We start from the raw sequence: 22,500 nt of genomic DNA on the forward strand, positions 1-22,500 counted from the left end.
TCTATAAGAGTATTGGAAGAGCCTGCTTCCATTCTGAATGGAAACCTGAATTGTGTGACCATTGGCAAAATCTGACCACGAAGAGACTCGAACCCTCAATCTTCTGATCCGAAGTCAGACTCCTTATCCATTAGGCCACGCGGTCATGTGTCCTGCTGCATTTATTTTTATACTGTAGGTGGTATGCAAGGTTGGAAAATATATTATTTATAGTTATTTAGGTTTACAAACCATTGTGGGGTTTTTTCAGCTCCTTTCAATTAAATCACTTTTTTGGAATTTATATAATGAGAATGTCACCAGTACAATAAGCTATTGTTTTCATTTTTGCATTTAAACCTCTTTCTTCATGAGATTAAAGCTCAGTTTATGCTTTATATAGCTCTGGATGTTTCCAGAAGTGGAGAGAAACTGTTTTAAAAGTAGTACAAACTGCTCCTTCCTGGATATTCCAATTTACACACACTCAAAGGTTGTATACGTTTCATGAATCCTGACTTGCCCTATTTAAGTAGCTGAAATCCTTTCACCACCTCTAGAAACAACAGTTACACCAATCCAATTCAAATATTTTTTTCCAAAGGAATATCTTCTGCCGGGTCAAAAATGCATCTGACAAAGACAGGTGTTTCAAAAATCGACTTTGTAGTTTCAGAACATCAACATGACTCTGACGAGTACAGAAGTAAAATGGTACCATTTCAACGTTCCTAATACCTCATAAGCTTCTGAGAGGAAGCATGTAATAAATATATTTATTTTTCTGGAAAAGTAAGAGTGAACATTGGTTTGCACCTCAGATGGGACTCAAACCCACAATCCATGGCTTAGGAGGCCAGTGACTTATCCATTAGGCCACTGAGGCACAGATAGATGCCAGCAATCTAGAGGCATTATTTAAATGTATTCAATCGTCCAACACTGGTGTCTGCACACAGGATATTTCTCAGTTCTCTCCATAAGTAAACTTCCCATTTTCATCCTCTTCCATCCCCGACTTTAACACTCTGTTCTGTGCTAAAATGGAGACTCTGTATTTCTAGCAAGTGGAGAGAAATTGGAGGAGAACCATTTTCGAATCAACACTTCTTTTTCCATGGATACTTTTCTCAATAAACTGGGCTTTGACAGTGGTATCAAGCCGTCCTTGTCTTCAGCAGGACACAGAAACAGGCACCAAGTCTACTAACCAAGTTCAACCACACTCTGCAACTTAATAGACCAGTGCTTTACAAATTAGCCATCTGTGTCATCAGCAAAGGCAGCCAATGTGCCAATCCTTTATAATTCGTCTTAGTACTTTTCTTTCTCGTAGGCAAAATTAGCACTTTAACTGCACTAATCATACAGATTTTACACTTGAAGCACTACTTGAACACATACTTAGACACCTTGCAGTTCATCTACACACACTTAAGCTAAAACCCATTCTGTCAAGTCAAAATTCTGCAAACCTAGTACATATTCAGTACATGTACATAGAAGCACTTTTTAATGCCACTCAAATGCAGTAGATTTTAGACTGAAGATGCAATCTAAATGACTGTGCAGTATGTACTCCACTTTATTATTAATTAGGAATGAGAACATGATGTCTATAAGAGTATTGGAAGAGCCGGCTTCCATTCTGAATGGAAACCTGAATTGTGTGACCATTGGCAAAATCTGACCACGAAGGGACTTGAACCCTCAATCTTCTGATCCGAAGTCAGACGCCTTATCCATTAGGCCACGCAGTCATATTTCCTGCTGTGTGTTTTCAGCTCCTTTCAATTAAATCACTTTTTTGGAATTTATATAATGAGAATGTCACCAGTACGATAAGCTATTGTTTTCATTTTTGCATTTAAACCTCTTTCTTCATGAGATTAAAGCTCAGTTTATGCTTTATATAGCTCTGGATGTTTCCAGAAGTGGAGTGAAACTGTTTTGAAAGTAGTACAGACTGCTCCTTCCTGGATATTCCAATTTACACACACTCAAAGGTTGTATACATTTCATGAATCCTGACTTGCCCTATTCAAGTAGCTGAAAGCCTTTCACCACCTCTAGAAACAACAGTTACACCAATCCAATTCAAATCATTTTTTCCAAAGGAATATCTTCTGCCGGGTCAAAAATGCATCTGACAAAGATAGGTGTTTCAAAAATCGACTTTGTAGTTTCAGAACATCAACATGACTCTGACGAGTACAGAAGTAAAATGGTACCATTTCAACGTTCCTAATACCTCATAAGGTTCTGAGAGGAAGCATGTAATAAATATATTTATTTTTCTGGAAAAGTAAGAGTGGACATTGGTTTGCACCTCAGATGGGACTCGAACCCACAATACCTGGCGTAGGAGGCCAGCACCTTATCCATTAGGCCACTGAGGCACAGATACATACCTGCAATCTAGAGGCATTATTTAAATGTATTCAATCGTCCAACACTGGTGTCTGCACACAGGACATTTCTCAGTTCTCTCCATAAGTAAACTTCCCATTTTCATCCTCTTCCATCCCCGACTTTAACACTCTGTTCTGTGCTACAATGGATACTCTGCATTTGTAGCAAGTGGAGAGAAATTGGAGGAGAACCATTTTCGAATCAACACTTCTTCTTCCATGGATGCTTTTCTTAATAAACTGGGCTTTGACAGTGGTATCAAGCCGTTCTCGTCTTCAGCAGGACACAGAAACAGGCACCAAGTCTACTAACCAGGTTCAACCACACTCTGCAACTTAATAGACCAGTGCTTTACAAATTAGCCATCTGTGTCATCAGCAAAGGCAGCCAATGTGCCAATCCTTTATAATTCTTCTTAGTACTTTTCTTTCTCGTAGGCAACATTAGCACTTTAACTGCACAAATCATACAGATTTTACACTTGAAGCACTACATGAACACATACTTACACACCTTGCAGTTCATCTACACACACTTAAGCTAAAACCCATTCTGTCAAGTCAAAATTCTGCAAACCTAGTACATATTCAGTACATGTACATAGAAGCACTTTTTAATGCCACTTAAATGCACTAGATTTTAGACTGAAGATGCAATCTAAATGACTGTGCAGTATGTACTCCACTTTATTATTAATTAGGAATGAGAACATGATGTCTATAAGAGTATTGGAAGAGCCTGCTTCCATTCTGAATGGAAACCTGAATTGTGTGAGCATTGGCAAAAGCTGACCATGAAGGGACTCGAACCTTCAATCTTCTGATCCGAAGTCAGACGCCTTATCCATTAGGCCACGCGGTCATGTGTCCTGCTGCATTTATTTTTATACTGTAGGTGGTATGCAAGGTTGGAAAATATATTATTTATAGTTATTTAGGTTTACAATCCATTGTGGGGTTTTTTCAGCTCCTTTCAATTAAATCACTTTTTTGGAATTTATATAATGAGAATGTCACCAGTACGATAAGCTATTGTTTTCATTTTTGCATTTAAACCTCTTTCTTCATGAGATTAAAGCTCAGTTTATGCTTTATATAGCTCTGGATGTTTCCAGAAGTGGAGAGAAACTGTTTTGAAAGTAGTACAAACTGCTCCTTCCTGGATATTCCAATTTACACACACTCAAAGATTGTATACATTTCATGAATCCTAACTTGCCCTATTCAAGTAGCTGAAAGCCTTTCGCCACCTCTAGAAACAACAGTTACACCAATCCAATTCAAATCAATTTTTTCAAAAGGAATATCTTCTGCCGGGTCAAAAATGCATCTGACAAAGATAGGTGTTTCAAAAATCGACTTTGTAGTTTCAGAACATCAACATGACTCTGACGAGTACAGAAGTAAAATGGTACCATTTCAAAGTTCCTAATACCTCATAAACTTCTGAGAGGAAGCATGTAATAAATATATTTATTTTTCTGGAAAAGTAAGAGTGGACATTGGTATGCACCTCAGATGGGACTCGAACTCACAATCCCTGGCTTAGGAGGCCAGTGCCTTATCCATTAGGCCACTGAGGGACAGATACATACCAGCAATCTAGAGGCATTATTTAAATGTATTCAATCGTCTAACACTGGTGTCTGCACACAGGACATTTCTCAGTTCTCTCCATAAGTAAACTTCCCATTTTCATCCTCTTCCATCCCCGACTTTAACACTCTGTTCTGTGTTATAATGGATACTCTGCATTTGTAGCAAGTGAAGAGAAATTGGAGGAGAACCATTTTCGAATCAAACTTCTTCTTCCATGGATGCTTTTCTTAATAAACTGGGCTTTGACAGTGGTATCAAGCCGTCCTTGTCTTCAGCAGGACACAGAAACAGGCACCAAGTCTACTAACCAAGTTCACCCACACTCTGCAACTTAATAGACCAGTGCTTTACAAATTAGCCATCTGTGTCATCAGCAAAGGCAGCCAATGTGCCAATCCTTTATAATTCTTCTTAGTACTTTTCTTTCTCGTAGGCAAAATTAGCACTTTAACTGCACAAATCATACAGATTTTACACTTGAAGCACTACATGAACACATACTTACACACCTTGCAGTTCATCTACACACACTTAAGCTAAAACCCATTCTGTCAAGTCAAAATTCTGCAAACCTAGTACATATTCAGTGCGTGTACATAGAAGCACTTTTTAATGCCACTTAAATGCACTAGATTTTAGACTGAAGATGCAATCTAAATGACTGTGCAGTATGTACTCCACTTTATTATTAATTAGGAATGAGAACATGATGGCTATAAGAGTATTGGAAGAGCCTGCTTCCATTCTGAATGGAAACCTGAATTGTGTGACAATTGGCAAAAACCGACCACGAAGGAACTCAAACCCTCAATCTTCTGATCCGAAGTCAGAAGCCTTATCCATTAGGCCACGCGGTCATGTGTCCTGCTGCATTTATTTTTATACTGTAGGTGGTATGCAAGGTTGGAAAATATATTATTTATAGTTATTTAGGTTTACAAACCATTGTGGTTTTTGTTCAGCTCCTTTCAATTAAATCACTTTTTTCGAATTTATATAATGAGAATGTCACCAGTACGATAAGCTATTGTTTTCATTTTTGCATTTAAACCTCTTTCTTCATGAGATTAAAGCTCAGTTTATGCTTTATATAGCTCTGGATGTTTCCAGAAGTGGAGAGAAACTGTTTTGAAAGTAGTACAAACTGCTCCTTCCTGGATATTCCAATTAACACACACTCAAAGGTTGTATACATTTCATGAATCCTGACTTGCCCTATTCAAGTAGCTGAAAGCCTTTCACCACCTCTAGAAACAACAGTTACACCAATCCAATTCAAATCATTTTTTCCAAAGGAATATCTTCTGCCGGGTCAAAAATGCATCTGACAAAGATAGGTGTTTCAAAAATCGACTTTGTAGTTTCAGAACATCAACATGACTCTGACGAGTACAGAAGTAAAATGGTACCATTTCAAAGTTCCTAATACCTCATAAGCTTCTGAGAGGAAGCATGTAATAAATATATTTATTTTTCTGGAAAAGTAAGAGTGGACATTGGTTTGCACCTCAGATGGGACTCGAACCCACAATCCCTGGCTTAGGAGGCCAGTGCCTTATCCATTAGGCCACTGAGGCACAGATACATATCAGCGATCTAGAGGCATTATTTAAATGTATTCAATCGTCCAACACTGGTGTCTGCACACAGGACATTTCTCAGTTCTCTCCATAAGTAAACTTCCCATTTTCATCCTCTTCCATCCCCGACTTTAACACTCTGTTCTGTGCTATAATGGATACTCTGCATTTGTAGCAAGTGGAGAGAAATTGGAGGAGAACCATTTTCGAATCAACACTTCTTCCTCCATGGATGCTTTTCTTAATAAACTGGGATTTGACAGTGGTATCAAGCCGTCCTTGTCTCCATCAGGACACAGAAACAGGCACCAAGTCTACTAACCAAGTTCAACCACACTCTGCAACTTAATATACCAGTGCTTTACAAATTAGCCATCTGTGTCATCAGCAAAGGCAGCCAATGTGCCAATACTTTATAATTCTTCTTAGTACTTTTCTTTCTCGTAGGCAAAATTAGCACTTTAACTGCACTAATCATACAGATTTTACACTTGAAGCACTACATGAACACATACTTAGACACCTTGCAGTTAATCTACACACACTTAAGCTAAAACCCATTCTGTCAAGTCAAAATTCTGCAAACCTAGTACATATTCAGTACATGTACATAGAAGCACTTTTTAATGCCACTCAAATGCACTAGATTTTAGACTGAAGATGCAATCTAAATGACTGTGCAGTATGTACTCCACTTTATTATTAATTAGGAATGAGAACATGATGTCTATAAGAGTATTGGAAGAGCCGGCTTCCATTCTGAATGGAAACCTGAATTGTGTGACCATTGGCAAAATCTGACCACGAAGGGACTTGAACCCTCAATCTTCTGATCCGAAGTCAGACGCCTTATCCATTAGGCCACGCAGTCATGTGTCCTGATGTGTGTATTTTTATACTGTAGGTGGTATGCAAGGATGGAAAATATAATATTTATAGTTATTTAGGTTTACATCCCATTGTGGGTTTTTTCAGCTCCTTTCAATTAAAGCACTTTTTTGGAATCTATATAATGAGAATGTCACCAGTACGATAATCTTTTGTTTTCTCTTTTGCATTTAAACCTCTTTCTTCATGAGATTAAAGCTCAGTAAATGCTTTACATAGCTCTGGATGTTTCCAGAAGTGGAGAGAAACTGTTTTGAAAGTAGTACAAACTGCTCCTTCCTGGATATTCCAATTTACACACACTCAAAGGTTGTATACATTTCATGAATCCTGACTTGCCCTATTCAAGTAGCTGAAAGCCTTACAACACCTCTAGAAACAATAGTTACACCAATCCAATTCAAATAATTTTTTTCAAAGGAATATCTTCTGCCGGGTAAAATATGCATCTGACAAAGATAGGTGTTAAAAAATCTACTTTGTAGTTTCAGAACATCAACATGACTCTGAAGAGTACAGAAGTAAAATGGTACCATTTCAAAGTTACTAATACCTCATAAGCTTCTGAGAGGAAGCACGTAATAAATATATTTATTTTTCTGGAAAAGTTAGAGTGGACATTGGTTTGCACCTCAGATGGGACTCGAACCCACAATCCATGGCTTAGGAAGCCAGTGACCTATCCATTAGGCCACTGAGGCACAGATAGATGCCAGCAATCTAGAGGCATTATTTAAATGTTTTCAATCGTCCAACACTGGTGTCTGCACACAGGATATTTTTCAGTTCTCTCCATAAGTAAACTTCCCATTTTCATCCTCTTCCATCCCCGACTTTAACACTCTGTTCTGTGCTAAAATGGAGACTCTGTATTTCTAGCAAGTGGAGAGAAATTGGAGGAGAACCATTTTCGAATCAACACTTCTTTTTCCATGGATGCTTTTCTCAATAAACTGGGCGTTGACAGTGGTATCAAGCTGTCCTTGTCTTCAGCAGGACACAGAAACAGGCACCAAGTCTACTAACCAAGTTCAACCACACTCTGCAACTTAATAGACCAGTGCTTTACAAATTAGCAAACTGTGTCATCAGCAAAGGCAGCCAATGTGCCAATCCTTTATAATTCTTCTGTAGTACTTTTCTTTCTCGTAGGCAAAATTAGCACTTTAACTGCACAAATCATACAGATTTTACACTTGAAGCACTACATGAACACATACTTACTCACCTTGCAGTTCATCTACACTCACTTAAGCTAAAACCCATTCTGTCAAGTCAAAATTCTGCAAACCTAGTACATATTCAGTACGTGTACATAGAAGCACTTTTTAATGCCACTTAAATGCACTAGATTTTAGACTGAAGATGCAATCTAAATGACTGTGCAGTATGTACTCCACTTTATTATTAATTAGGAATGAGAACATGATGGCTATAAGAGTATTGGAAGAGCCTGCTTCCATTCTGAATGGAAACCTGAATTGTGTGACAATTGGCAAAAATCGACCACGAAGGGACTCGAACCCTCAATCTTCTGATCCGAAGTCAGACGCCTTATCCATTAGGCCACGCGGTCATGTGTCCTGCTGCATTTATTTTTATACTGTAGTTGGTATGCAAGGTTGGAAAATATATTATTTATAGTTATTTAGGTTTACAAACCATTGTGGGGTTTTTTCAGCTCCTTTCAATTAAATCACTTTTTTTGAATTTATATAATGAGAATGTCACCAGTGCGATAAGCTATTGTTTTCATTTTTGCATTTAAACCTCTTTTTTCATGAGATTAAAGCTCAGTTTATGCTTTATATAGCTCTGGATGTTTTCAGAAGTGGAGAGAAACTGTTTTGAAAGTAGTACAAACTGCTCCTTCCTGGATATTCCAATTTACACACACTCAAAGGTTGTATACATTTCATGAATCCTGACTTGCCCTATTCAAGTAGCTGAAAGCCTTTCACCACCCCTAGAAACAACAGTTACACCAATCCAATTCAAATCATTTTTTCCAAAGGAATATCTTCTGCCGGGTCAAAAATGCATCTGACAAAGATAGGTGTTTCAAAAATCGACTTTGTAGTTTCAGAACATCAACATGACTCTGACGAGTACAGAAGTAAAATGGTACCATTTCAACGTTCCTAATACCTCATAAGCTTCTGAGAGGAAGCATGTAATAAATATATTTATTTTTCTGGAAAAGTGAGAGTGGACATTGGTTTGCACCTCAGATGGGACTCGAACCCACAATCCCTGGCTTAGGAGGCCAGTGCCTTATCCATTAGGCCACTGAGGCACAGATACATACCAGCAATCTAGAGGCATTATTTAAATGTATTCAATCGTCCAACACTGGTGTCTGCACACAGGACATTTCTCAGTTCTCTCCATAAGTAAACTTCCCATTTTCATCCTCTTCCATCCCCGACTTTAACACTCTGTTCTGTGCTATAATGGATACTCTGCATTTGTAGCAAGTGGAGAGAAATTGGAGGAGAACCATTTTCGAATCAACACTTCTTCCTCCATGGATGCTTTTCTTAATAAACTGGGCTTTGACAGTGGTATCAAGCCGTCCTTGTCTCCATCAGGACACAGAAACAGGCACCAAGTCTACTAACCAAGTTAAACCACACTCTGCAACTTAATATACCAGTGCTTTACAAATTAGCCATCTGTGTCATCAGCAAAGGCAGCCAATGTGCCAATCCTTTATAATTCTTCTTAGTACTTTTCTTTCTCGTAGGCAAAATTAGCACTTTAACTGCACTAATCATACAGATTTTACACTTGAAGCACTACATGAACACATACTTAGACACCTTGCAGTTCATCTACACACACTTAAGCTAAAACCCATTCTGTCAAGTCAAAATTCTGCAAACCTAGTACATATTCAGTACATGTACATAGAAGCACTTTTTAATGCCACTCAAATGCACTAGATTTTAGACTGAAGATGCAATCTAAATGACTGTGCAGTATGTACTCCACTTTATTATTAATTAGGAATGAGAACATGATGGCTATAAGAGTATTGGAAGAGCCTGCTTCCATTCTGAATGGAAACCTGAATTGTGTGACAATTGGCAAAAACCGACCACGAAGGGACTCGAACCCTCAATCTTCTGATCCGAAGTCAGACGCCTTATCCATTAGGCCACGCGGTCATGTGTCCTGCTGCATTTATTTTTATACTGTAGGTGGTATGCAAGGTTGTTAAATATATTATTTATAGTTATTTAGGTTTACAAACCATTGTGGGTTTTTTCAGCTCCTTTCAATTAAATCACTTTTTTGGAATTTATATAATGAGAATGTCACCAGTACGATAAGCTATTGTTTTCATTTTTGCATTTAAACCTCTTTCTTCATGAGATTAAAGCTCAGTTTATGCTTTATATAGCTCTGGATGTTTCCAGAAGTGGAGAGAAACTGTTTTGAAAGTAGTACAAACTGCTCCTTCCTGGATTTTCCAATTTACACACACTCAAAGGTTGTATACATTTAATGAATCCTAACTTGCCCTATTCAAGTAGCTGAAAGCCTTTCACCACCTCTAGAAACAACAGTTACACCAATCCAATTCAAATCATTTTTTCCAAAGGAATATCTTCTGCCGGGTCAAAAATGCATCTGGCAAAGATAGGTGTTTCAAAAATCGACTTTGTAGTTTCAGAACATCAACATGACTCTGACGAGTACAGAAATAAAATGGTACCATTTCAACGTTCCTAATACCTCATAAGCTTCTGAGAGAGGAAGCATGTAATAAATATATTTATTTTTCTGGAAAAGTAAGAGTGGACATTGGTTTGCACCTCAGATGGGACTCGAACTCACAATCCCTGGCTGAGGAGGCCAGTGCCTTATCCATTAGGCCACTGAGGCACAGATACATACCAGCAATCTAGAGGCATTATTTAAATGTATTCAATCGTCCAACACTGGTGTCTGCACACAGGACATTTCTAAGTTCTCTCCATAAGTAAACTTCCCATTTTCATCCTCTTCCATCCCCGACTTTAACACTCTGTTCTGTGCTATAATGGATACTCTGCATTTGTAGCAAGTGGAGAGAAATTGGAGGAGAACCATTTTCGAATCAAACTTCTTCTTCCATGGATGCTTTTCTTAATAAACTGGGCTTAGACAGTGGTATCAAGCCGTCCTTGTCTTCAGCAGGACACAGAAACAGGCACCAAGTCTACTAACCAAGTTCACCCACACTCTGCAACTTAATAGACCAGTGCTTTACAAATTAGCCATCTGTGTCATCAGCAAAGGCAGCCAATGTGCCAATCCTTTATAATTCTTCTTAGTACTTTTCTTTCTCGTAGGCAAAATTAGCACTTTAACTGCACTAATCATACAGATTTTACACTTGAAGCACTACATGAACACATACTTAGACACCTTGCAGTTCATCTACACACACTTAAGCTAAAACCCATTCTGTCAAGTCAAAATTCTGCAAACCTAGTACATATTCAGTACGTGTACATAGAAGCACTTTTTAATGCCACTCAAATGCACTAGATTTTAGACTGAAGATGCAATCTAAATGACTGTGCAGTATGTACTCCACTTTATTATTAATTAGGAATGAGAACATGACGTCTATAAGAGTATTGGAAGAGCTGGCTTCCATTCTGAATGGAAACTTGAATTGTGTGACCATTGGCAAAATCTGACCACGAAGGGACTTGAACCCTCAATCTTCTGATCCGAAGTCAGACGCCTTATCCATTAGGCCACGCAGTCATGTGTCCTGCTGTGTGTATTTTTATACTGTAGGTGGTATGCAAGGATGGAAAATATAATATTTATAGTTATTTAGGTTTACATCCCATTGTGGTTTTTTTCAGCTCCTTTCAATTAAAGCACTTTTTTGGAATCTATATAATGAGAATGTCACCAGTACGATAATCTTTTGTTTTCTCTTTTGCATTTAAACCTCTTTCTTCATGAGATTAAAGCTCAGTAAATGCTTTAAATAGCTCTGGATGTTTCCAGAAGTGGAGAGAAACTGTTTTGAAAGTAGTACAAACTGCTCCTTCCTGAATATTCCAATTTACACACACTCAAAGGTTGTATACAATTCATGAATCCTGACTTGCCCTATTCAAGTAGCTGAAAGCCTTACAACACCTCTAGAAACAACAGTTACACCAATCCAATTCAAATAATTTTTTCCAAAGGAATATCTTCTGCCGGGTAAAATATGCATCTGACAAAGATAGGTGTTTAAAAATCTACTTTGTAGTTTCAGAACATCAACATGACTCTGAAGAGTACAGAAGTAAAATGGTACCATTTCAAAGTTCCTAATACCTCATAAGCTTCTGAGAGGAAGCATGTAATAAATATATTTATTTTTCTGGAAAAGTTAAAGTGGACATTGGTTTGCACCTCAGATGGGACTCGAACCCACAATCTATGGCTTAGGAGGCCAGTGACTTATCCATTAGGCCACTGAGGCACAGATAGATGCCAGCAATCTAGAGGCATTATTTAAATGTATTCAATCGTCCAACACTGGTGTCTGCACACAGGATATTTCTCAGTTCTCTCCATAAGTAAACTTCCCATTTTCATCCTCTTCCATCCCCGACTTTAACACTCTGTTCTGTGCTAAAATGGAGACTCTGTATTTCTAGCAAGTGAAGAGAAATTGGAGGAGAACCATTTTCGAATCAAACTTCTTCTTCCATGGATGCTTTTCTTAATAAACTGGGCTTTGACAGTGGTATCAAGCCGTCCTTGTCTTCAGCAGGACACAGAAACAGGCACCAAGTCTACTAACCAAGTTCACCCACACTCTGCAACTTAATAGACCAGTGCTTTACAAATTAGCCATCTGTGTCATCAGCAAAGGCAGCCAATGTGCCAATCCTTTATAATTCTTCTTAGTACTTTTCTTTCTCGTAGGCAAAATTAGCACTTTAACTGCACAAATCATACAGATTTTACACTTGAAGCACTACATGAACACATACTTACACACCTTGCAGTTCATCTACACACACTTAAGCTAAAACCCATTCTGTCAAGTCAAAATTCTGCAAACCTAGTACATATTCAGTGCGTGTACATAGAAGCACTTTTTAATGCCACTTAAATGCACTAGATTTTAGACTGAAGATGCAATCTAAATGACTGTGCAGTATGTACTCCACTTTATTATTAATTAGGAATGAGAACATGATGGCTATAAGAGTATTGGAAGAGCCTGCTTCCATTCTGAATGGAAACCTGAATTGTGTGACAATTGGCAAAAACCGACCACGAAGGAACTCAAACCCTCAATCTTCTGATCCGAAGTCAGAAGCCTTATCCATTAGGCCACGCGGTCATGTGTCCTGCTGCATTTATTTTTATACTGTAGGTGGTATGCAAGGTTGGAAAATATATTATTTATAGTTATTTAGGTTTACAAACCATTGTGGTTTTTGTTCAGCTCCTTTCAATTAAATCACTTTTTTCGAATTTATATAATGAGAATGTCACCAGTACGATAAGCTATTGTTTTCATTTTTGCATTTAAACCTCTTTCTTCATGAGATTAAAGCTCAGTTTATGCTTTATATAGCTCTGGATGTTTCCAGAAGTGGAGAGAAACTGTTTTGAAAGTAGTACAAACTGCTCCTTCCTGGATATTCCAATTAACACACACTCAAAGGTTGTATACATTTCATGAATCCTGACTTGCCCTATTCAAGTAGCTGAAAGCCTTTCACCACCTCTAGAAACAACAGTTACACCAATCCAATTCAAATCATTTTTTCCAAAGGAATATCTTCTGCCGGGTCAAAAATGCATCTGACAAAGATAGGTGTTTCAAAAATCGACTTTGTAGTTTCAGAACATCAACATGACTCTGACGAGTACAGAAGTAAAATGGTACCATTTCAAAGTTCCTAATACCTCATAAGCTTCTGAGAGGAAGCATGTAATAAATATATTTATTTTTCTGGAAAAGTAAGAGTGGACATTGGTTTGCACCTCAGATGGGACTCGAACCCACAATCCCTGGCTTAGGAGGCCAGTGCCTTATCCATTAGGCCACTGAGGCACAGATACATATCAGCGATCTAGAGGCATTATTTAAATGTATTCAATCGTCCAACACTGGTGTCTGCACACAGGACATTTCTCAGTTCTCTCCATAAGTAAACTTCCCATTTTCATCCTCTTCCATCCCCGACTTTAACACTCTGTTCTGTGCTATAATGGATACTCTGCATTTGTAGCAAGTGGAGAGAAATTGGAGGAGAACCATTTTCGAATCAACACTTCTTCCTCCATGGATGCTTTTCTTAATAAACTGGGATTTGACAGTGGTATCAAGCCGTCCTTGTCTCCATCAGGACACAGAAACAGGCACCAAGTCTACTAACCAAGTTCAACCACACTCTGCAACTTAATATACCAGTGCTTTACAAATTAGCCATCTGTGTCATCAGCAAAGGCAGCCAATGTGCCAATCCTTTATAATTCTTCTTAGTACTTTTCTTTCTCGTAGGCAAAATTAGCACTTTAACTGCACTAATCATACAGATTTTACACTTGAAGCACTACATGAACACATACTTAGACACCTTGCAGTTCATCTACACACACTTAAGCTAAAACCCATTCTGTCAAGTCAAAATTCTGCAAACCTAGTACATATTCAGTACATGTACATAGAAGCACTTTTTAATGCCACTCAAATGCACTAGATTTTAGACTGAAGATGCAATCTAAATGACTGTGCAGTATGTACTCCACTTTATTATTAATTAGGAATGAGAACATGATGTCTATAAGAGTATTGGAAGAGCCGGCTTCCATTCTGAATGGAAACCTGAATTGTGTGACAATTGGCAAAAACCGACCACGAAGGGACTCGAACCCTCAATCTTCTGATCCGAAGTCAGACGCCTTATCCATTAGGCCACGCGGTCATGTGTCCTGATGTGTGTATTTTTATACTGTAGGTGGTATGCAAGGATGGAAAATATAATATTTATAGTTATTTAGGTTTACATCCCATTGTGGGTTTTTTCAGCTCCTTTCAATTAAAGCACTTTTTTGGAATCTATATAATGAGAATGTCACCAGTACGATAATCTTTTGTTTTCTCTTTTGCATTTAAACCTCTTTCTTCATGAGATTAAAGCTCAGTAAATGCTTTACATAGCTCTGGATGTTTCCAGAAGTGGAGAGAAACTGTTTTGAAAGTAGTACAAACTGCTCCTTCCTGGATATTCCAATTTACACACACTCAAAGGTTGTATACATTTCATGAATCCTGACTTGCCCTATTCAAGTAGCTGAAAGCCTTACAACACCTCTAGAAACAATAGTTACACCAATCCAATTCAAATAATTTTTTTCAAAGGAATATCTTCTGCCGGGTAAAATATGCATCTGACAAAGATAGGTGTTAAAAAATCTACTTTGTAGTTTCAGAACATCAACATGACTCTGAAGAGTACAGAAGTAAAATGGTACCATTTCAAAGTTACTAATACCTCATAAGCTTCTGAGAGGAAGCACGTAATAAATATATTTATTTTTCTGGAAAAGTTAGAGTGGACATTGGTTTGCACCTCAGATGGGACTCGAACCCACAATCCATGGCTTAGGAAGCCAGTGACCTATCCATTAGGCCACTGAGGCACAGATAGATGCCAGCAATCTAGAGGCATTATTTAAATGTTTTCAATCGTCCAACACTGGTGTCTGCACACAGGATATTTTTCAGTTCTCTCCATAAGTAAACTTCCCATTTTCATCCTCTTCCATCCCCGACTTTAACACTCTGTTCTGTGCTAAAATGGAGACTCTGTATTTCTAGCAAGTGGAGAGAAATTGGAGGAGAACCATTTTCGAATCAACACTTCTTTTTCCATGGATGCTTTTCTCAATAAACTGGGCGTTGACAGTGGTATCAAGCTGTCCTTGTCTTCAGCAGGACACAGAAACAGGCACCAAGTCTACTAACCAAGTTCAACCACACTCTGCAACTTAATAGACCAGTGCTTTACAAATTAGCAAACTGTGTCATCAGCAAAGGCAGCCAATATGCCAATCCTTTATAATTCTTCTGTAGTACTTTTCTTTCTCGTAGGCAAAATTAGCACTTTAACTGCACAAATCATACAGATTTTACACTTGAAGCACTACATGAACACATACTTACTCACCTTGCAGTTCATCTACACTCACTTAAGCTAAAACCCATTCTGTCAAGTCAAAATTCTGCAAACCTAGTACATATTCAGTACGTGTACATAGAAGCACTTTTTAATGCCACTTAAATGCACTAGATTTTAGACTGAAGATGCAATCTAAATGACTGTGCAGTATGTACTCCACTTTATTATTAATTAGGAATGAGAACATGATGGCTATAAGAGTATTGGAAGAGCCTGCTTCCATTCTGAATGGAAACCTGAATTGTGTGACAATTGGCAAAAATCGACCACGAAGGGACTCGAACCCTCAATCTTCTGATCCGAAGTCAGATGCCTTATCCATTAGGCCACGCGGTCATGTGTCCTGCTGCATTTATTTTTATACTGTAGTTGGTATGCAAGGTTGGAAAATATATTATTTATAGTTATTTAGGTTTACAAACCATTGTGGGGTTTTTTCAGCTCCTTTCAATTAAATCACTTTTTTTGAATTTATATAATGAGAATGTCACCAGTGCGATAAGCTATTGTTTTCATTTTTGCATTTAAACCTCTTTTTTCATGAGATTAAAGCTCAGTTTATGCTTTATATAGCTCTGGATGTTTTCAGAAGTGGAGAGAAACTGTTTTGAAAGTAGTACAAACTGCTCCTTCCTGGATATTCCAATTTACACACACTCAAAGGTTGTATACATTTCATGAATCCTGACTTGCCCTATTCAAGTAGCTGAAAGCCTTTCACCACCCCTAGAAACAACAGTTACACCAATCCAATTCAAATCATTTTTTCCAAAGGAATATCTTCTGCCGGGTCAAAAATGCATCTGACAAAGATAGGTGTTTCAAAAATCGACTTTGTAGTTTCAGAACATCAACATGACTCTGACGAGTACAGAAGTAAAATGGTACCATTTCAACGTTCCTAATACCTCATAAGCTTCTGAGAGGAAGCATGTAATAAATATATTTATTTTTCTGGAAAAGTGAGAGTGGACATTGGTTTGCACCTCAGATGGGACTCGAACCCACAATCCCTGGCTTAGGAGGCCAGTGCCTTATCCATTAGGCCACTGAGGCACAGATACATACCAGCAATCTAGAGGCATTATTTAAATGTATTCAATCGTCCAACACTGGTGTCTGCACACAGGACATTTCTCAGTTCTCTCCATAAGTAAACTTCCCATTTTCATCCTCTTCCATCCCCGACTTTAACACTCTGTTCTGTGCTATAATGGATACTCTGCATTTGTAGCAAGTGGAGAGAAATTGGAGGAGAACCATTTTCGAATCAACACTTCTTCCTCCATGGATGCTTTTCTTAATAAACTGGGCTTTGACAGTGGTATCAAGCCGTCCTTGTCTCCATCAGGACACAGAAACAGGCACCAAGTCTACTAACCAAGTTAAACCACACTCTGCAACTTAATATACCAGTGCTTTACAAATTAGCCATCTGTGTCATCAGCAAAGGCAGCCAATGTGCCAATCCTTTATAATTCTTCTTAGTACTTTTCTTTCTCGTAGGCAAAATTAGCACTTTAACTGCACTAATCATACAGATTTTACACTTGAAGCACTACATGAACACATACTTAGACACCTTGCAGTTCATCTACACACACTTAAGCTAAAACCCATTCTGTCAAGTCAAAATTCTGCAAACCTAGTACATATTCAGTACATGTACATAGAAGCACTTTTTAATGCCACTCAAATGCACTAGATTTTAGACTGAAGATGCAATCTAAATGACTGTGCAGTATGTACTCCACTTTATTATTAATTAGGAATGAGAACATGATGGCTATAAGAGTATTGGAAGAGCCTGCTTCCATTCTGAATGGAAACCTGAATTGTGTGACAATTGGCAAAAACCGACCACGAAGGGACTCGAACCCTCAATCTTCTGATCCGAAGTCAGACGCCTTATCCATTAGGCCACGCGGTCATGTGTCCTGCTGCATTTATTTTTATACTGTAGGTGGTATGCAAGGTTGTTAAATATATTATTTATAGTTATTTAGGTTTACAAACCATTGTGGGTTTTTTCAGCTCCTTTCAATTAAATCACTTTTTTGGAATTTATATAATGAGAATGTCACCAGTACGATAAGCTATTGTTTTCATTTTTGCATTTAAACCTCTTTCTTCATGAGATTAAAGCTCAGTTTATGCTTTATATAGCTCTGGATGTTTCCAGAAGTGGAGAGAAACTGTTTTGAAAGTAGTACAAACTGCTCCTTCCTGGATTTTCCAATTTACACACACTCAAAGGTTGTATACATTTAATGAATCCTAACTTGCCCTATTCAAGTAGCTGAAAGCCTTTCACCACCTCTAGAAACAACAGTTACACCAATCCAATTCAAATCATTTTTTCCAAAGGAATATCTTCTGCCGGGTCAAAAATGCATCTGGCAAAGATAGGTGTTTCAAAAATCGACTTTGTAGTTTCAGAACATCAACATGACTCTGACGAGTACAGAAATAAAATGGTACCATTTCAACGTTCCTAATACCTCATAAGCTTCTGAGAGAGGAAGCATGTAATAAATATATTTATTTTTCTGGAAAAGTAAGAGTGGACATTGGTTTGCACCTCAGATGGGACTCGAACTCACAATCCCTGGCTGAGGAGGCCAGTGCCTTATCCATTAGGCCACTGAGGCACAGATACATACCAGCAATCTAGAGGCATTATTTAAATGTATTCAATCGTCCAACACTGGTGTCTGCACACAGGACATTTCTAAGTTCTCTCCATAAGTAAACTTCCCATTTTCATCCTCTTCCATCCCCGACTTTAACACTCTGTTCTGTGCTATAATGGATACTCTGCATTTGTAGCAAGTGGAGAGAAATTGGAGGAGAACCATTTTCGAATCAAACTTCTTCTTCCATGGATGCTTTTCTTAATAAACTGGGCTTAGACAGTGGTATCAAGCCGTCCTTGTCTTCAGCAGGACACAGAAACAGGCACCAAGTCTACTAACCAAGTTCACCCACACTCTGCAACTTAATAGACCAGTGCTTTACAAATTAGCCATCTGTGTCATCAGCAAAGGCAGCCAATGTGCCAATCCTTTATAATTCTTCTTAGTACTTTTCTTTCTCGTAGGCAAAATTAGCACTTTAACTGCACTAATCATACAGATTTTACACTTGAAGCACTACATGAACACATACTTAGACACCTTGCAGTTCATCTACACACACTTAAGCTAAAACCCATTCTGTCAAGTCAAAATTCTGCAAACCTAGTACATATTCAGTACGTGTACATAGAAGCACTTTTTAATGCCACTCAAATGCACTAGATTTTAGACTGAAGATGCAATCTAAATGACTGTGCAGTATGTACTCCACTTTATTATTAATTAGGAATGAGAACATGACGTCTATAAGAGTATTGGAAGAGCTGGCTTCCATTCTGAATGGAAACTTGAATTGTGTGACCATTGGCAAAATCTGACCACGAAGGGACTTGAACCCTCAATCTTCTGATCCGAAGTCAGACGCCTTATCCATTAGGCCACGCAGTCATGTGTCCTGCTGTGTGTATTTTTATACTGTAGGTGGTATGCAAGGATGGAAAATATAATATTTATAGTTATTTAGGTTTACATCCCATTGTGGTTTTTTTCAGCTCCTTTCAATTAAAGCACTTTTTTGGAATCTATATAATGAGAATGTCACCAGTACGATAATCTTTTGTTTTCTCTTTTGCATTTAAACCTCTTTCTTCATGAGATTAAAGCTCAGTAAATGCTTTAAATAGCTCTGGATGTTTCCAGAAGTGGAGAGAAACTGTTTTGAAAGTAGTACAAACTGCTCCTTCCTGAATATTCCAATTTACACACACTCAAAGGTTGTATACAATTCATGAATCCTGACTTGCCCTATTCAAGTAGCTGAAAGCCTTACAACACCTCTAGAAACAACAGTTACACCAATCCAATTCAAATAATTTTTTCCAAAGGAATATCTTCTGCCGGGTAAAATATGCATCTGACAAAGATAGGTGTTTAAAAATCTACTTTGTAGTTTCAGAACATCAACATGACTCTGAAGAGTACAGAAGTAAAATGGTACCATTTCAAAGTTCCTAATACCTCATAAGCTTCTGAGAGGAAGCATGTAATAAATATATTTATTTTTCTGGAAAAGTTAAAGTGGACATTGGTTTGCACCTCAGATGGGACTCGAACCCACAATCTATGGCTTAGGAGGCCAGTGACTTATCCATTAGGCCACTGAGGCACAGATAGATGCCAGCAATCTAGAGGCATTATTTAAATGTATTCAATCGTCCAACACTGGTGTCTGCACACAGGATATTTCTCAGTTCTCTCCATAAGTAAACTTCCCATTTTCATCCTCTTCCATCCCCGACTTTAACACTCTGTTCTGTGCTAAAATGGAGACTCTGTATTTCTAGCAAGTGGAGAGAAATTGGAGGAGAACCATTTTCGAATCAACACTTCTTCTTCCATGGATGCTTTTCTCAATAAACTGGGCTTTGACAGTGGTATCAAGCCGTCCTTGTCTTCAGCAGGACACAGAAACAGGCACCAAGTCTACTAACCAAGTTCAACCACACTCTGCAACTTAATAGACCAGTGCTTTACAAGTTAGCAAACTGTGTCATCAGCAAAGGCAGCCAATGTGCCAATCCTTTATAATTCTTCTGTAGTACTTTTCTTTCTCGTAGGCAAAATTAGCACTTTAACTGCACAAATCATACAGATTTTACACTTGAAGCACTCCATGAGCACATACTTACACACCTTGCAGTTCATCTACACACACTTAAGCTAAAAACCCATTCTGTGAAGTCAAAATTCTGCAAACCTAGTACATATTCAGTGCGTGTACATAGAAGCACTTTTTAATGCCACTTAAATGCACTAGATTTTAGACTGAAGATGCAATCTAAATGACTGTGCAGTATGTACTCCACTTTATTATTAATTAGGAATGAGAACATGATGGCTATAAGAGTATTGGAAGAGCCTGCTTCCATTCTGAATGGAAACCTGAATTGTGTGACAATTGGCAAAAACCGACCACGAAGGGACTCGAACCCTCAATCTTCTGATCCGAAGTCAGACACCTTATCCATTAGGCCACGCGGTCATGTGTCCTGCTGCATTTATTTTTATACTGTAGGTGGTATGCAAGGTTGGAAAATATATTTTTTATAGTTATTTAGGTTTACAAACCATTGTGGGTTTTTTTCAGCTCCTTTCAATTAAATCACTTTTTTGGAATTTATATAATGAGAATGTCACCAGTACGATAAGCTATTGTTTTCATTTTTGCATTTAAACCTCTTTCTTCATGAGATTAAAGCTCAGTTTATGCTGTATACAGCTCTGGATGTTTCCAGAAGTGGAGAGAAACTGTTTTGAAAGTAGTACAAACTGCTCCTTCCTGGATATTCCAATTTACACACGCTCAAAGGTTGTATACATTTCATGAATCCTGACTTGCCCTATTCAAGTAGCTGAAAGCCTTTCACCACCTCTAGAAACAACAGTTACACCAATCCAATTCAAATCATTTTTTCCAAAGGAATATCTTCTGCCGGGTCAAAAATGCATCTGACAAAGATAGGTGTTTCAAAAATCGACTTTGTAGTTTCAGAACATTAACATGACTCTGACGAGTACAGAAGTAAAATGGTACCATTTCAACGTTCCTAATACCTCATAAGCTTCTGAGAGGAAGCATGTAATAAATATATGTATTTTTCTGGAAAAATAAGAGTGGACATTGGTTTGCACCTCAGATGGGACTCGAACTCACAATCCTTGGTTTAGGAGTGCAATGCCTTATCCATTAGGCCACTGAGGCACAGATACATACCAGCAATCTAGAGGCATTATTTAAATGTATTCAATCGTCCAACACTGGTGTCTTCACACAGGACATTTCTCAGTTCTCTCCATTAGTAAACTTCCCATTTTCATCCTCTTCCATCCCCGACTTTTAAACTCTGTTCTGTGCTATAATGGATACTCTGCATTTGTAGCAAGTGGAGAGAAATTGGAGGAGAACCATTTTCGAATCAACACTTCTTCCTCCATGGATGCTTTTCTTAATAAACTGGCCTTTGACAGTGGTATCAAGCCGTCCTTGTCTTCAGCAGGACACAGAAACAGACACCAAGTCTACTAACCAAGTTCAACCACACTCTGCAACTTAATAGACCAGTGCTTTACAAATTAGCCATCTGTGTCATCAGCAAAGGCAGCCAATGTGCCAATCCTTTATAATTCTTCTTAGTACTTTACTTTCTCGTAGGCAAAATTAGCACTTTAACTGCACTAATCATACAGATTTTACACTTGAAGCACTACATGAACACATACTTAGACACCTTGCAGTTCATCTACACACACTTAAGCTAAAACCCATTCTGTCAAGTCAAAATTCTGCAAACCTAGTACATATTCAGTACATGTACATAGAAGCACTTTTTAATGTCACTCAAATGCACTAGATTTTAGACTGAAGATGCAATCTAAATGACTGTGCAGTATGTACTCCACTTTATTATTAATTAGGAATGAGAACATGATGTCTATAAGAGTATTGGAAGAGCCTGCTTCCATTCTGAATGGAAACCTGAATTGTGTGACCATTGGCAAAATCTGACCACGAAGGGACTCGAACCCTCAATCTTCTGATCCGAAGTCAGACGCCTTATCCATTAGGCCACGCGGTCATGTGTCCTGCTGCATTTATATTTATACTGTAGGTGGTATGCAAGGTTGGAAAATATATTATTTATAGTTATTTAGGTTTACAAACCATTGTGGGGTTTTTTCAGCTCCTTTCAATTAAATTACT

The 22,500-nt window shown here is 38.1% G+C and overlaps 16 non-coding genes across 16 annotated transcripts; all 16 read right to left on the bottom strand.

Moving 5' to 3' along the window:
- Positions 1 to 1,666: 1,666 nt before the first annotated feature.
- TRNAR-UCG (transfer RNA arginine (anticodon UCG)) lies at positions 1,667 to 1,739 on the bottom strand. The gene has a single exon. It is a non-coding gene; the product is annotated as a tRNA-Arg (tRNA).
- Positions 1,740 to 2,305: 566 nt separating this feature from the next.
- On the bottom strand, positions 2,306 to 2,378 carry TRNAR-CCU (transfer RNA arginine (anticodon CCU)). The gene has a single exon. It is a non-coding gene; the product is annotated as a tRNA-Arg (tRNA).
- A 3,115-nt stretch (positions 2,379 to 5,493) lies between these two features.
- On the bottom strand, positions 5,494 to 5,566 carry TRNAR-CCU (transfer RNA arginine (anticodon CCU)). The gene has a single exon. It is a non-coding gene; the product is annotated as a tRNA-Arg (tRNA).
- Positions 5,567 to 6,367: 801 nt separating this feature from the next.
- On the bottom strand, positions 6,368 to 6,440 carry TRNAR-UCG (transfer RNA arginine (anticodon UCG)). Its single transcript has one exon. It is a non-coding gene; the product is annotated as a tRNA-Arg (tRNA).
- A 1,520-nt stretch (positions 6,441 to 7,960) lies between these two features.
- TRNAR-UCG (transfer RNA arginine (anticodon UCG)) lies at positions 7,961 to 8,033 on the bottom strand. The gene has a single exon. It is a non-coding gene; the product is annotated as a tRNA-Arg (tRNA).
- A 647-nt stretch (positions 8,034 to 8,680) lies between these two features.
- On the bottom strand, positions 8,681 to 8,753 carry TRNAR-CCU (transfer RNA arginine (anticodon CCU)). Its single transcript has one exon. It is a non-coding gene; the product is annotated as a tRNA-Arg (tRNA).
- An 801-nt stretch (positions 8,754 to 9,554) lies between these two features.
- On the bottom strand, positions 9,555 to 9,627 carry TRNAR-UCG (transfer RNA arginine (anticodon UCG)). Its single transcript has one exon. It is a non-coding gene; the product is annotated as a tRNA-Arg (tRNA).
- Positions 9,628 to 11,148: 1,521 nt separating this feature from the next.
- Positions 11,149 to 11,221, bottom strand: TRNAR-UCG (transfer RNA arginine (anticodon UCG)). Its single transcript has one exon. It is a non-coding gene; the product is annotated as a tRNA-Arg (tRNA).
- A 2,238-nt stretch (positions 11,222 to 13,459) lies between these two features.
- On the bottom strand, positions 13,460 to 13,532 carry TRNAR-CCU (transfer RNA arginine (anticodon CCU)). The gene has a single exon. It is a non-coding gene; the product is annotated as a tRNA-Arg (tRNA).
- Positions 13,533 to 14,333: 801 nt separating this feature from the next.
- TRNAR-UCG (transfer RNA arginine (anticodon UCG)) lies at positions 14,334 to 14,406 on the bottom strand. Its single transcript has one exon. It is a non-coding gene; the product is annotated as a tRNA-Arg (tRNA).
- Positions 14,407 to 15,926: 1,520 nt separating this feature from the next.
- On the bottom strand, positions 15,927 to 15,999 carry TRNAR-UCG (transfer RNA arginine (anticodon UCG)). Its single transcript has one exon. It is a non-coding gene; the product is annotated as a tRNA-Arg (tRNA).
- Positions 16,000 to 16,646: 647 nt separating this feature from the next.
- TRNAR-CCU (transfer RNA arginine (anticodon CCU)) lies at positions 16,647 to 16,719 on the bottom strand. Its single transcript has one exon. It is a non-coding gene; the product is annotated as a tRNA-Arg (tRNA).
- Positions 16,720 to 17,520: 801 nt separating this feature from the next.
- TRNAR-UCG (transfer RNA arginine (anticodon UCG)) lies at positions 17,521 to 17,593 on the bottom strand. The gene has a single exon. It is a non-coding gene; the product is annotated as a tRNA-Arg (tRNA).
- Positions 17,594 to 19,114: 1,521 nt separating this feature from the next.
- TRNAR-UCG (transfer RNA arginine (anticodon UCG)) lies at positions 19,115 to 19,187 on the bottom strand. Its single transcript has one exon. It is a non-coding gene; the product is annotated as a tRNA-Arg (tRNA).
- A 1,521-nt stretch (positions 19,188 to 20,708) lies between these two features.
- TRNAR-UCG (transfer RNA arginine (anticodon UCG)) lies at positions 20,709 to 20,781 on the bottom strand. Its single transcript has one exon. It is a non-coding gene; the product is annotated as a tRNA-Arg (tRNA).
- Positions 20,782 to 22,302: 1,521 nt separating this feature from the next.
- Positions 22,303 to 22,375, bottom strand: TRNAR-UCG (transfer RNA arginine (anticodon UCG)). The gene has a single exon. It is a non-coding gene; the product is annotated as a tRNA-Arg (tRNA).
- Positions 22,376 to 22,500: the final 125 nt, after the last annotated feature.

Source organism: Lissotriton helveticus, chromosome 5_1, assembly GCF_964261635.1.
Source record: "Lissotriton helveticus chromosome 5_1, aLisHel1.1, whole genome shotgun sequence".
Classification (NCBI taxonomy): Eukaryota; Metazoa; Chordata; class Amphibia; order Caudata; family Salamandridae; genus Lissotriton; species Lissotriton helveticus.